The sequence below is a fragment of the Vipera ursinii genome (genome assembly GCF_947247035.1).
Source record: "Vipera ursinii genome assembly, chromosome: Z".
Lineage (NCBI taxonomy): Eukaryota > Metazoa > Chordata > Lepidosauria > Squamata > Viperidae > Vipera > Vipera ursinii.
Genome location: NC_139517.1, coordinates 27,029,763 through 27,044,398, shown reverse-complemented (window position 1 = coordinate 27,044,398; position 14,636 = coordinate 27,029,763). Strand labels below are relative to the sequence as shown.

General features: G+C 41.8%; 1 pseudogene across 1 annotated transcript; it reads right to left on the bottom strand.

Annotated features, from left to right (window-relative positions):
• Positions 1-2,978: 2,978 nt before the first annotated feature.
• Positions 2,979-3,669, bottom strand: LOC310649261 (immediate early response gene 2 protein-like; annotated as a pseudogene). Its single transcript has 2 exons — positions 3,619-3,669; positions 2,979-3,557 (listed from the first exon to the last, which is right to left on the bottom strand). The product of its transcript is annotated as an immediate early response gene 2 protein-like (transcript).
• Between the last annotated feature and the right edge of the window lie 10,967 nt (positions 3,670-14,636).

The following is a 14,636-nucleotide window of genomic DNA, read 5'->3' as shown; positions in this document are numbered from 1 at the left end:
CTCAGGAATTCTGGGAGTTGAAGTCCACAAGTCATAAAAGAGCCAAGGTTGTCTACTCCTGCCCTAGGGCTAACAACAATCCATTTGTCTGCACCTCACATAAAAACAAAATTCCTGATTAGGCTGTACTCAGATGTTGCTATGAGATGGAAAGAAAAATTATCTTGCTTCCATTCCGCTGCTGTCTTCGCTTAATAATCCTGGTTGGGACTAGGAAATCCATCACTAAGCAGTATGGCTGTTAAGTGAAACATGCGACTGCAACAGACTTACAACCACTTCTGCTGTGGTCATTAAGCCAATCATCCACAGGCTGTAAGCAAGACATCACGTGACCATGACTTGCAATTTTACTGCTGGCTTCAACATTGACTCTGACATTGGCTTGTCAGAAGCCTGTTGTGAAGCATGCAGATAGCAGTCATGAGTCATGACCATGTGACACTGCAACAGTGGTAAATGTCCACTGAATCTGGATAATGACCTAGAGGACGCTGCAGTAGACGTAGTGCAAGGCCCAGTTGTAAGTCTCCTTTTTCAGTGCTGTCATAACTCTGAACAATCACTAATTGGACTGTTCTTAAGTGAGGATTACCTTGAATTTGGAAATGAAGGCTTCAGAAGGTGCACCATATTGGTGGTGATGGGGAAGTGGCACAGGAGAGGGAGTCTAGGAGCCAAAAAACAAGAGGATTTGAGATTTCCTACAAATGGAATTATGGACCAGATTCTGCAGAGTACCAGATCAAACTCTGCTTTGTTCTGGTTTCAAATAAACTGAGAGGGAGGGGGAAATGATTTAGCTCTCAAAATTGGGACTAAAGAACTACATAGGCCTCTGACTCAAACCAGAGCTGAGACCTTGTGTGAAGGTGCTCTGGAGTAAAAAAAAAAATTTTTTTTCTTTTCCTTTTTAGCAATATGTAAATAAGAAGTGATTTTCTTTCTTTAGTAGTAGTAGTAGTAGTAATAACAATAACAACAACAACAACAACAACAACAACAACAACAACAATAATAATAATAATAATAATAATAATAATAATAATAATAATAATAATAATAATTTAATTTCTATACCGCCCTTCTCCCGAAGGACTCAGGGCGGTGTACAGGGCAATAAATACAATAAAAATACAATGTACAAAAGTTAAAAAAGAATTAAACATTGTAGCCCAATTACAGTGAAAATAATAAAATTAATATTAAAATACCCCAAACCCATGAGACCAGGCCGGCTTGTTCAAATAAGTAAGTTTTTAGGTCACGGCGGAAAGAGCGAAGGTCAGGAGCCATCCGGAGCTCAACTGGTAAACGGTTCCAAAGGTCTGGCGCTCCCACAGAGAACGCCCTCCCCCTGGGGGCCGCCAGTCGACACTCTCTGACCGATGGCACCCTGAGGAGGCCCTCTTTGTGGGAGCGCACTGGACAAAGGGAAGTTGATGCCGGCAGCAGGTGCTCCCGTAAGTAATGATCATCTGCCTCCAGTATCTTCCTATGTTGCTGTACCCAATAAAGGTACCTGCTTGCTTTAGCTGGGCAGTTGGATGGCCATGCTGATATTATATATTCCACATTCCCCGTGTCCTTTGCTCATCTCTCCCAGAAGCACCCCCTCTTCCCAGCCAAAATGAGGAAGTATAACAGAACTAGCAGTCTGGTACTTAATGTGTGCTTACTTCTAGAGCTAAACAGGCATCAAGATTAGTAACCATTGATAGCCATATACATATGTCTAGTTTTCTTTAAAATGTTTAATGTTAGTTGCAATAGTCACATTTGAGAGCATGTGAAATCAGTTAGGTGTAGCCATATGAAATTCCTTGGGGAAGCAAACTGTTCTTTTTAAGTAAAAAAGTTCCCATAGTAGGTGGTATAAAAAAGTGGCCTCTGACTTAGTTGCCTTATCTTTTTCCTATCTTATCCTAAAAAACTGTAGCAAGGGTGGAAGATGTCTAAAAAATCATTTAATATTATTTCTCCTCTTCCCAACTTTCAAACTGTTATAAGCTGGTTCGCACCAGTTCAGCAGAATTGTTACCTAATTTTTTGTTGTTGAGTTCAGCGAATTGGTTTGAAAGGCCTGACTGGTTTGTAAGTCTTTCCCCCTTTCTTGGAAATGACTTCATTTCTCCCCCCACCAATCCCAAATTCCTAGCCTCTCTTTCAGGAACCGCGATGTTCGTGTTGGCGTGACCAGTTCTTCTTTCAGCATGCAGCCACCGTGTCCCAGTGAGCGCTCACTACGGCCAGCCATCACTCGGCCTTTGTCTCACCTTTTTCCTGAGTCACCAGAGCATCTCTCGCCTAAACATGCAGGGGAAAAGCCTCACTTGGGCTTCCCATGCACTATCAGTGTCAGGACCCACCCCAAACCACGTCTTAGGAAGACAAAAACTCTTGGAGTCATTTCTAGTCCAAAAGGAATCTTTACTAGGACATGCTTGGTTGTGAGAATACAAGACAGGACTTAGTATTGTTTTACAAACTGAAATTTTATAAAGGGTACCCGGTTCAACCCCCCTTCCCTCAACCCCATTTGGTCAGCCCCCATCCTTCTACTTCGTGTCATCCCTTTCGTGGGAAAGGGGAAAAAAGGAACTTCGAATCTTTATGGTTATTGCCTTCTTCCTCTCCAGAATTAAAAGAAAACACAAGCCAGATACCTTCCTCCCTTTTGATCCTCCCTGTTCAAAAGGTTTCCTTGGTCTTTGAAATAACCTAAGGCAGGTTGAATCCACATATGCTCCTCCTTCCTCGGGAGATGGCAGAATCCATATGGGGGGGGGATAATGTTTTAAACATACATTTATGAATGTGATATAAATGGATTATGACAATCAGTCTCCTGCCGTCCTAACCTCCAAAGTCCTGAGGAGACAGGTGGTACTGAGTTCCCCTGCCCAGACAGGGACTTCTGCAGGTTCTGCTTCTCTGCAGGAAGAAGTTTGCAGCTACAAGTCCCTGGCGGGGGCGCTTTATAAAGCTACCACGACCCTCACTATTATGCTCAGCATGCCGTCACCTTGCCTGCATTTTACTTTGGGCTCCTCGGCGCCTTTGGCCAACGGAGGCTGGAGGATCAAGCTAGAGACTAGTCCTGCAGGATTTGGGCCAAGCTCGGAACGGGCCCTTCTTGCCGCTGGGGCTGCTGCTCGCCTTCCTCCTCCACCAACTTTGCCTTCTTGCTAGGCATCAGGCCAGCTTGGGCGGCACCAATCTTGCCTAGGCTGCCTTGCTGACTGTCAGAAGCGCCCTGGCTCCAAGCTGGGTCAAGAAATGCACGGACAAGCTGCTGCTAGGCTCCTCCTGGGGTTTCCATAGGTTCCGGATGCAGGCTGCTGTAGGGCAGTGGCGTGGCTGGAGACACCTCCTGTTGGGCTGGGGGGGAAAAGGATTGCCGGAGGATCCTCCAGATGCTGTGGGCTGGGTGCCATTCCTTGTAGGTCTAGGTACGGCTGCAGCCCAGGAAATTTTTCCATGCTTCCTCTGTCCATCTTTTCCTCTTCCTCTAGCTGTAAGCCTCGAGGCTTGTCACAATGATTGTGCTGCTGCCGCTGCTCATGGCAAGATACCGCATGGCTCTTCGCACAGACTGCACTGCACGATGAGCCTCACAGCCTCCTGCAGCAAGTGGTGGCACTGGATGAGTGGTGCAAAGAGCCACATGGTATCTTGCCACAAGCAACGGCACTGCACAATGTGGCATGCGGCACAAGCAGCTGCAGAAGAACTCTGGCGGTGGCGCAAGAGGTGTCGGGGTGTGTCTTCTCAACAGTGTCTGCAAATTTGGTGAAGAAAGCAGAAAAAAAGAAGCTTAATTAGAAACTTTGTTTTTTAAAATTAATAATGTAATTCTTCTTCACAAGAATTATGAAATCACAGACCCAAAGCCATAGGCTATATTAAAGCTGAAAAGATGGGATAACTCTGACATCTAGTGGACAAATGGACATACTGTTGTCTCCTGCTGAAAAAACAATGAAGCAATTCATTTGACAAGATGAGACTGAATACAGAATAGATACAGAATTACAGAGTTGGAAAGGACCTTGGAGGTCTTCTAGTCCAACCCCTGCTCGAGACATAGCATTATGGACAAATGGCTATCCAATCTCTTTTTAAAAACCTCTAGTGAAGAAGCACCCATTATTGCTGGAGGAAACTGTTCCAGTGATTACAGGTAATCTCCAAGTTACTTAACGCTTGTTCAAAGTTACGTCCCCTAGTGCTTACGAGCAAATCCCAAAATTATGAATATTGCAGCACCACGGCAGTCGTTCGCCCTTACGAGTGACTGCAGTGGCTCTGCAACATTCACCCTGGTTATTCCCTCCCTCCCCGCCCCCACCCAGGATCTCCCCAGGCCTGGCCTTCAATACCCACCCTGCGAAGATCAAGATCCTTTGCTTTCTTCGCTGCTCCAGGCCTTCAGTGCATTCGCAGGGAATGGAGGCCTAAAGTAATGCAAGATCTCATGCTACTGATCTTCCATGATTTCAGAGTACTTTTGCTCTCTGTTCTCTGCAACAGAGAATGGAACTGAAGCCGGGGGGGGGGATGCTTCCCTGTGCCTCTGGAGGCTAGATACGGACTCTGGAGGTATTTTCCAGGCTGCTGCCGCCTGGAAATGTGGCTGGGAAATGCTTCCATCCCCCTTGATCTGGACTCCAGAGGTGTTCTAGGCCCCATCAGAGGCTTTTTTCCTGGCCTCAGATCTGGGTGGCAGCAGCTGGGAAAAGGCCTCTGGAGCCTGGATTGGGCCGCAGGGGAGGCCCGATCCAGCCTCCAGAGGCACATGGAAGTGTCCCCCAACTTCAATTCCATTCTCTGTTGCAGAGAACAGAGGCCTCCGGAGCCTGGATCGGGCTGCGGGGGAGGCGCAGAAGCATTCGCTGGCCTCAGATCCCGGCAGCAGTAGCCTGGAAAGGGCTTCTGGTATGGGGCATGGGGAGGGGGCATGGAACCTTTCATTGGCCTCAGATTCAGGCAGTAGCAGCAGCCTGGAAAAGGCCTCTGGAACCTGTATCGGGCCGTGGGAAGGTTGTGGAATCATTCCCTGGCCTCAGATGTGGGCCACAGCGGCCTGGAAAAGGCATCTGGAGCCTGGATTGGGCCATGGGGGGGGGACATGGAAGCTTTCGGTGGTATCAGATCCAGGTGGCAGAGGCCTGGAAAAACCTCCGGAGCCTGGATTGGGCCATGGGGGGCACGGAAGCATTCCTCAGCCTCAGATCCTGGCAGCAGCAGTCTGGAAAAGGCCTCCGAAGCCCATATTGGACCTCGGGGGGCTGCAGAAGCATTCATTGGTCTCAGATCTGGGCAACAGCAGCCTGGAAAAGGCCTCCAGAGCCTTTATTGGGCCGCAGGGGACGCAAAAGCATTCCGTCACCTTCGATTCGGGTGGCAGCAGGAACCGCGGCATATGAGTCCGGCAGCTGGAAAAGGGAAGGGGAAGCATGCAGTATCTTAGTGGGTAGGGGATCCTTGGGGGCATGTTCCATCACTAGGTCCTTCGTGGCCTTCCCCACCCTGAGATATCACAGGTTCGCTTAATGAGCTGCATGCATTTTAACGAGCAAGGGAGTGATCTCGTTCAAGGTACGAGATTCACTCTACGAGTTTTTAGAGTTATGAGTGGAATGGGCAAGCTCCATTACACCCGTAATTTGAGAACCACCTGTAATTGTTCTCATTGACAGGACATTTCTCCTTAACTTTAGTTGCCCCTCTCCTTGATAATCTTCCATCTGCAATTTCTTGTCTGGCTCTCAGGTGCTTTGGAGAATAGGTTGACCCCCCTCTTTTCTATGACAGCTCCTCAAGTACAGGTCACTTATCATATCACCCTTAATTCTTCTCTTCTTTACATTAGACCTAGGCATTTTATTCCCTATAGACTACATTGGTGTGGAGGTGGGGCATTGGGTCAGTGTCAGCAGGAGTGCAGGCTGGCATTGTCAGGAGGCAGGGCATTGAATGCCCTCCACAATAGTCTCAGTTTTTCATGTGGCCCCTTGGGAAAATTATTTGTCTGCCCCTGGACTAGACATACCTAGTTCCTACAACTGTTTATTGTACAGTTTAGCCTCCCCTCCCCTGATTGCACTCTTTCTCGAGTCTCAACCTCTTTTTTTTATCATGGTGACCAGAACTGGGTACAATATTCTAAGTATGGTCTTACCAATGCAATATAAAGCAGAACTAACACTTCTCATGATCTTAATACTATCCAGTTGATGCTACTTTGGCTTTTTTGGCCTGCTTTGGCTTTTTTGGCCACTGCAGCATACAGCTGGAACACACTACTGCACCATATAGATTGTGCAAATACACCATACATTTTTAAAACTGGATGAGGTGCGCACTTAACTTCAAATATTATGTTGTAATGACATCTGCATTTCTATCTATAATCACACTTTGCACATGAAAAAAGATGTAAAGTATTCAGAATAATATTCAACTGGATGATGTCTAGGTGAGTTGTGTAGATTACTGTTTATATTATGGGAGTATTTATCACCCATTTTGCTGCAAAGTGATTCCATCTTTAGTGGAGGCTGCAAGGCTAATTTGACAGTTTAATTTAGAAAAATGTGACTGAATGCTAACCCTTGCTTGTTTATTCCAAAGGATTGTATGGTTAAATTCCAAATAAATGATTTTATGTTTGCAATACTACCTCAGCACAAATCTAAAAACTTACTTTTGGCTTGGAGAAAGTGAAAATGCTGAACTGAATGATAGGCTCTATCAAGAAAGGATAATGTGGCTAGATCAGATTGAAACAGTTTGAATGAGCACTTTGGGAAGATAGAAAACCTTTGTGATATCCTCCTTTATAGTAACTGAGATTAACATGTAAAAAGCATGCAAAGAAAAAAATCTTAAGGCTACCTTATCAGGGCCACCTAACCAATATTTTATTGTTTATTTATTCAAGACTGTTGTTTTCTAGCACTGAAACCAAGAATATAGAAAAGGTGAAGCAACCAACTTTGGGAAAATGGAGTTAAGGAAGGCAACAGACCAAGTGGTTTTCTCCTCTTTCTCCTTTGCTTGCTTGTCCTCACTTACTCGAAACTCCATTTTTTTTATTAAAAATCAGAAAATGACACACTACAAAGTAGTGGCAGCTTTTGTGTTATCTTTAAGAATAAATGTATTTTGGTGTTTTGATTGAAGTATATTCATCAGCCCCAAAAATAAATAAAGGAGATAGAAACATTCTGGAAATGTAATTAGGTGTTAAAGAACAGACTTAGCAATTTATGGTCTTCTAAGTGAGTTTCTTGGGACTGGCTATATCTACCAAGTCATTTTGTGAGAACGCTACTAACTCAAAAGGCTGGGGTCTCCATTATCTTTATCTTGCATTGTGTACACATTTCTCTTCTATTGGAACGTATAAACGCGCACTCACACATGCACACACATACACAATATTCAATGTGAATAATTGTGTTTGATTGTGGAAGTGCAGTTTACCATTCTTCCACCAAGTGGCAAAACTGTTCCATTTTTTTATCTCTTCGCCCTTTCTTTAAGAAAAATGACCACCTGCAAAAATTCATTCTCTTTACCCCATGCTGACTGAGCTTCAGAGGACAAATAAAAAATTCACTGAAACAAAGCATGTTGTGTTTAGGTTACAAATTCCGATTATTTAGAATGAAAAGTGACTTTCAACTATTATCCAGTTAAATTGTGAGCAAATTCAACTGACTGATGCTCATAACATCTGCGTATATTAAAGACAATCAACTAAGGAATTAACAGTTAACATATTTCTGAATGTTGATGGAGTAAAATGCAAGAGACACTATCTTAGAAGACTGATTCCATGTTGTGTGACAATTTCCCAGGCAATATTATTTGATGGAGGAAAACAGAGGGATGTGGTTATTATCTTCATGCCTCATTTTTGACCTTTTTTGAAGCTTCTGCTTGTCTTCTGTGGAAACAAGACACTGAATTAGATGGACTTTTGGTGTCAGATACCAGAGCTCTTCTTTTCATCCTAAAATTAAATATGTCAATAACAATCAACAGATATTAGAGCCAGTTGCCTCCATTTCAGAAATCTTAATAAAAAGTTGATCAAGCAACCAGTAAAAAGAATACAATTAAGAATGTGCAGGAGGTGTTGATCTGGGAATGAACAATTCTGAAGAACTCTGGAATGTTTTATTTTCCTCCAGAATTTGCTTATTCTTTTTCTGGATTTTGCCATTCTGGAGGTGGTTTGATGGAGCAGTGTGGTTCAAGAAGAGGTTCTAAATATTCTGTCCTCAAGATTGCCAAATTTTGCATATCCCTAGTTGTAATAAGCTGGTATAGTGCAGTAATTTAGATGTGGGCTGAATTCACTTCCCTTTCAGCCAAGGAAACACACTTGGGGTTGGGGAAATGTGAACTTGCCCACTCTATTTTAGCCAAGTCTACCTTATTGTCAAATAGATAAAAGTGGAGAACAATGTAGCATTGGAAAAATGCTAAGACAGAAATCTATCAAACCAATAAATGTTATCTTCACATAGGAATTATATGTCAGACCCATGACTTGTAGAATTTATTACCATAGCTTGATAGGATTGCACTGTAATCATATGGCCAGCAGTATCCAACAGATGCCCTTATTATTTGCACATCCATGTTGCAAGCCACAGTTGCCACACCAATGGAAATACAAATTATTAACATCATTAAAAATGTGGTGGTGGTTGAAGAGATATGCCTTGTGCTGATGTTAGTTTTCATTGCAGAAAGTTTTCAGAGCTGAAGAACATGCAAAAGAGTGGTCTTCCCCTTGGAATTTGATGTGACCCAAGTTATTGCATCAGCATGCAACCAGATGCTTTGGCTGCCTACATAAAGTGGTCATAAATACTTAAACCCAGTGGTTAAGGTACCAGGCTAGAAACTGAGAGACCATGAATTATAGTTGTTAGGCATATGGTGTTAGCCTACAATGTTGGGTTGAAAATATATTAACCATAATGCTATGTCTTTAAGTTGTTAATTGGCCAATGGGTGTGTAAGTGTTCTCATGGCCATAAGAGGAAGCTAGGAACGTAGCTTCTCTCTCTCTCTGATTTCACTGATCTCTACTATTACTGTTTTTGCTCTGCTGTTAGTTTACTACTGTTGTAACCTGAACTGTGTATTGACCTCTGGACTGGTAAGAAGACTTTGTAGCTTGGACTGTTGCTATTGTTTATGACCTGGACTGTTTATTTTTTGACTGTGCATTTTTGTCTTTACACCACCTCAAAAGTAAAATACTTTTTGTTTTTAGAACTCAGTGTATTTCTGTGTGTGACTTTTACTACTCTCAGTACCCTTCCTTGTCTGTGCAACTCTTTGGTAGCACAAGGAGACCCTGCACAACAAATTCCTTAACACTGGTTATGGGCCCAGGCCTGTACTGAGAGTTAGTACACACAGTATTCCTAGCTGAGTTTGTGTTAGCTATTTTGGTGTAAAATGGCACAAGAACTATTGTCAGGCATCTCCTGGATAACCCGGTTGGATGGGACAAACTATGTTTCCTGGTCCACGAAATGCTGTTTGCTTTTGCGCAAGGAAGGACTATGGTCTGTTGTAAATAACCCACCAGATACTACTGCTTGGGATCCAGATGATGAAGAGGATGCAAAAAAGTTAGACGACTTTAAACGTAGCAATGAGAAAGCTCTTTGCATTATTGGACTAACACTGAATGACCAGCAGCTTGTCCATATTCGTGGTGAGGAGTCTGCTGCTAGGTGTTGGGATATTTTGCGAAGGCTTTATGTTCGAGACAGTGTGGGTGCACATATACACCTTACACGTAAGCTGTTTAGGGCTCGTCTGCAGAAGAATGGAGATATGCTGACCCATTTAAATTACATGAAGTCAACTTTTCAAGAGCTTCATGAAAAGGAGCTGATTTTTTCAGAGTTGCATCAGGTCTACATTATTCTGTCATCTTTGGATGAGAGTTATGATGAGTATGTTTCTTCTTTGGAAGTCCTGACCAGAGAGGAACTGACATTGACTAACATTACTGGGAGACTGCTGGAAGAGTCCAGAAGAAGGTGTGACAGAGACCAGCTGAGAGAGACACAACCACGAGAGGAGCAGCCATTTACCACTGTTTACAACGTCAAGAAATGTTTTTCTTGTGGGGCTAAAGGGCATATAGCCAAATTCTGTAGAAAGGGTAAAAAACAGAATGTGAATAGCAGTGGGAAGGCTAAGAAGGGCATTGGTTTGGCTATTTCTGGTAAACCAACATCCAGAAATAATGAATTGTGGGTTGTTGATAGTGGGGCTTCACAATGCATTACTAAAGAGAAAAAGAGGTTTATTAATATGAAAAACAGCAACCAATATGTTTCACTGGCAAACGGTTGGAGGATGAAAGCCTCTGGTGAAGGTAATTCCTATTGTCCATGCATTGATGAACAGTTACCTATGTTGTATATACCTAAACTAAGATTCAACCTGTTATCTGTAAGGGAATTGGTTAAGGTTGGGTTTGTGGTAACATTCAGAGGGGAGCAATGCACTATTGAGAGGAATGGAACCTGTGTAACTGCTAATTTGAAAAATGGTTTATTCTTTCTCACAAGTAACCAGGTTAGTACAGTTAAAGCTAACTCAATATGTGAGAACAAGAAGCCACATGATGAATGTATACATTTATTGCATAGGCGGTTAGGGCATGTAAACTTTAACTCACTACGTAAAACAGTTGAGTTAGTAGAAGGAATTACACTGAAACCATGTAGTAAGTATTTGAATTGCAATGCCTGTAATCAGGAAAAGAGCAAGGCAACTCCTGCAAACAGGATAAACAGCTTCAAAACAATTGTTCCTTTGGAAGTTGTGTTTACTGATTTAATTGGACCCATGAAACCAAGTTTAGGAGGATCTTGCTATATTTTAAGTATATTGGACCACTACTCTCGTTATGGATTTTGTTATCTGCTTAAGTCAAAGGCAGACACTTTCCAACAATTTGCAAACTGGCTGAAGTTTGTGGAGAGAAAAACAAAGAGAAAGGTTCAGTGCATAATTACTGATAATGGTACTGAATTTACAAACAAGCGCTTTGTTGATATGCTAGAATCAGCTGGCATTGAGCATAAACGTTCAGCACCTTATAGGCCTCAACATAATGCATTTGTTGAGAGACGTGGGCAAACGTTACAAGCCATGATGAGAACCATGTTAAGAGATTCTGGCTTAACAGATAGACTGTGGGGGGAGGCAGCAAAATGTGCAAACCATGTTCTGAATATAGTTGTGAATACTTCTACTGGTAAAATACCATATACTATATGGCATGGTAGAAAACCAAACCTTGATTACCTGCACACGTTTGGCACCCCAGCTTGGGTCCACATTCCTGCACAACTCAGGAGTAAAGGCCAACATAGGGCTAGGCAATTATACTTCGTAGGTTACGAAGCTAACCATAGATCCTATCGTTTCTGGGAACGAGGCACAACTAATGTATATAACAGTGCGAGTGCAAAGTTCCTTGAGCACGTTGGCTGGGATAGGTTAGAGCAAGTAACTGTTAATACTGATCCTCTAGTGTTTGAGGACTCCTCTGATAACGTAACTAGTAATGATAATACATCTCCTGTAAATATAAAAGATGAAGAGGAGATAGGGGAGATAAAAGATGAAACAGAGGGAGGAAAGGAGTCAGAAATTCAAAGCCCTGTAATTCCTTGGCGTTCAACGCGCATCAGACATCCACCTGATCGCTATGAAGCAAGTATAGTATGTCAAGTTAGTTCAGTACCTTCTAACTATGATGAGATCAGGATGTATCCTGAAAAGGAACAGGCATCATGGAAAGCTGCAATGAACAGGGAGTTGAAGTCTTTGCAGGATCTTAAAGTTTATGTGGAAGCAAAACTGCCACCTGGTGAGCAAGCTATAGGTTGCAAATGGATATATAAAATAAAGAAGGGTGTAGATGGAACCGTAACCCATAAGGCACGTTTGGTTGCACAAGGTTTTGCCCAAACTACTGAGGATTATGACGAAGTGTTTGCACCCAGTCTGAGGGCAACTACTTTAAGAGCAGCTTTAGTATGGGCAGCTAAACACCAATATATGGTTACCCATGTAGATGTTGAAACTGCATATCTACATGCTCCATTGCAACATACTATTTATTTAAGAATACCACCAGGATTGACCAGTGATAGAAACCATGATTGTTGGGAGTTAAAGAAAAGCCTCTATGGATTGAAACAATCAGGCTATGAGTGGAACAAATGTATAGTTAATGAGTTAAGTGCATTAGGTTTTGTAGCCAGTAATGCTGATCCTTGTTTGTTTAGAAGAGAACACAATGGAGTGTTATCGTTTCTTTTATTATTCACAGATGATATTGCAATAATAACAAAAACTGAGTTAGAAGCACAAACTATCATTTCAAGATTGCAAACTAAATTCACAATTAGAAATCTTGGGAAAATAAGCCACTATTTGGGGTTAGATATTGTGAAAACAAATAGGGGTTTTAAGGTGTTGCAAGCCAGTAAAATATCTCAATTATTAAAGAGATACAATATGGAAATGTGTAAACCAGCAAAAACTCCGATGGCTATGGATTTTAAGGACACTAATGTTGAGAGTCCTGTATTTGATAAGACTATGTACCAATCTTTGATAAGAAGTCTTATGTATTTGAGTAATTGGACTAGACCTGATATTTCTTACTGTGTAAACCAATTAGCTAGGTACAACAATAATCCAATTGTTAGACACTGGCAATCAGCTAAACGAGTATTAAGGTATTTGAAGCAAACTATTCACTACTTGTTATATTTAGAGCCAAATCGTGAGTTAATCCTCACAGCATATGCAGATGCGAGTTTTGCCTCTGATACAAACACTCGTAAATCTACCTCACAGGGTTGGCTATAATGTTGGGTGATTCTTTAATTGGATGGAAGTCCATTAGACAAAAGCACATAAGCTTATCTACAATGGAGGCTGAATTTTCATGTTTATCAGTGTTATGTACAGAACTGCTAGTTTACAAACAATTATTGTTAGATATGGGTTTAAATGTAAATGATCCATTTATTGTGTATGAGGACAATCAAGCTGCGATAAAGATGGCTAATAATGCTGCAGTAAGAACAAGATCTAAACATACTGATCTTCGTTATTTAAATGTCAGACAATGTGTCAAGGATAAATTAATACAGCTAGAGTATTGCCCATCTGATGTAAATATTGCAGACCATTTTACGAAGGTACAAAGTGCTGTGAAACACAATGCTAATTGTGAAAGAATGTGCATAAGATTGTAAGAGTTATATATTATTCTACCCAAAGGGGAGAATGTTAGGCATATGGTGTTAGCCTACAATGTTGGGTTGAAAATATATTAACCATAATGCTATGTCTTTAAGTTGTTAATTGGCCAATGGGTGTGTAAGTGTTCTCATGGCCATAAGAGGAAGCTAGGAACGTAGCTTCTCTCTCTCTCTGATTTCACTGATCTCTACTATTACTGTTTTTGCTCTGCTGTTAGTTTACTACTGTTGTAACCTGAACTGTGTATTGACCTCTGGACTGGTAAGAAGACTTTGTAGCTTGGACTGTTGCTATTGTTTATGACCTGGACTGTTTATTTTTTGACTGTGCATTTTTGTCTTTACACCACCTCAAAAGTAAAATACTTTTTGTTTTTAGAACTCAGTGTATTTCTGTGTGTGACTTTTACTACTCTCAGTACCCTTCCTTGTCTGTGCAACTCTTTGGTAGCACAAGGAGACCCTGCACAACAAATTCCTTAACAATAGTCCTGCCTTAGGCATGAAGTTAGCTGGCTGATCTTGAGCCAGTCACTTTCTTTCAGCCCTAGATAGGAACCAATGGCGAATCAGTTCAAAAAAACCTTCAAGAGAACTGCACGGACTAGTCCAGGCATTTGACAGGAGTCAAAAACTAATTTGAAGACACAAAAACTAAAAAATAAATGTTTCTAAATAAGCTTTGAAGTCACTTGGAGCATCATGCACTAAGCAAGTATGTCTGGATGAAAGACTTAAAGCCTCAGCTCTATTGTTTTGAGATTTTAGTTAGGAAACAGGAAAGAAGGAAGGAAGGAAGAAGAGAAAGAGAAAGAAAGGAAGGAAAGAAAGAGAAAGAAGGAAAAGGAAGGAAGGTCATATAAATATTTCTAATTAAACATGGTTGCATTTTTCAATGGTTTGCATGCATTTAATTTTTACAGAGTTTGTACCTACGGACACATTTATTTTTTGTTATTTTAGTTCTCTTTCTCTCTCTCTCTCTCTCTTCCCTCTTCTCTCTGTTTCTCTTCCTCCCTTTTTCTTCCCCCCTCGCCCCACCTTTCTCCCTCTTCTACCCCATTAGTGATTTGGATCCTAAATAGTTTCTTTATTCCTGTAAGGGGGGGATTTGATTTCCATCATTTCTACTCTTCTTTGGTTGCAGTCTCTAATTTTTTCATTCCAGTTCTTTCCAGCCAATTGTTTTCATAGCTTCCTTTTTTTTTTTTTGCTTCCTCCTGGATTGTCTTTGACATAACTTGTAGGACTGTGGATCTGATGCTATGGAAGGTTCTCTAACAGCCAATAGTAGATTTT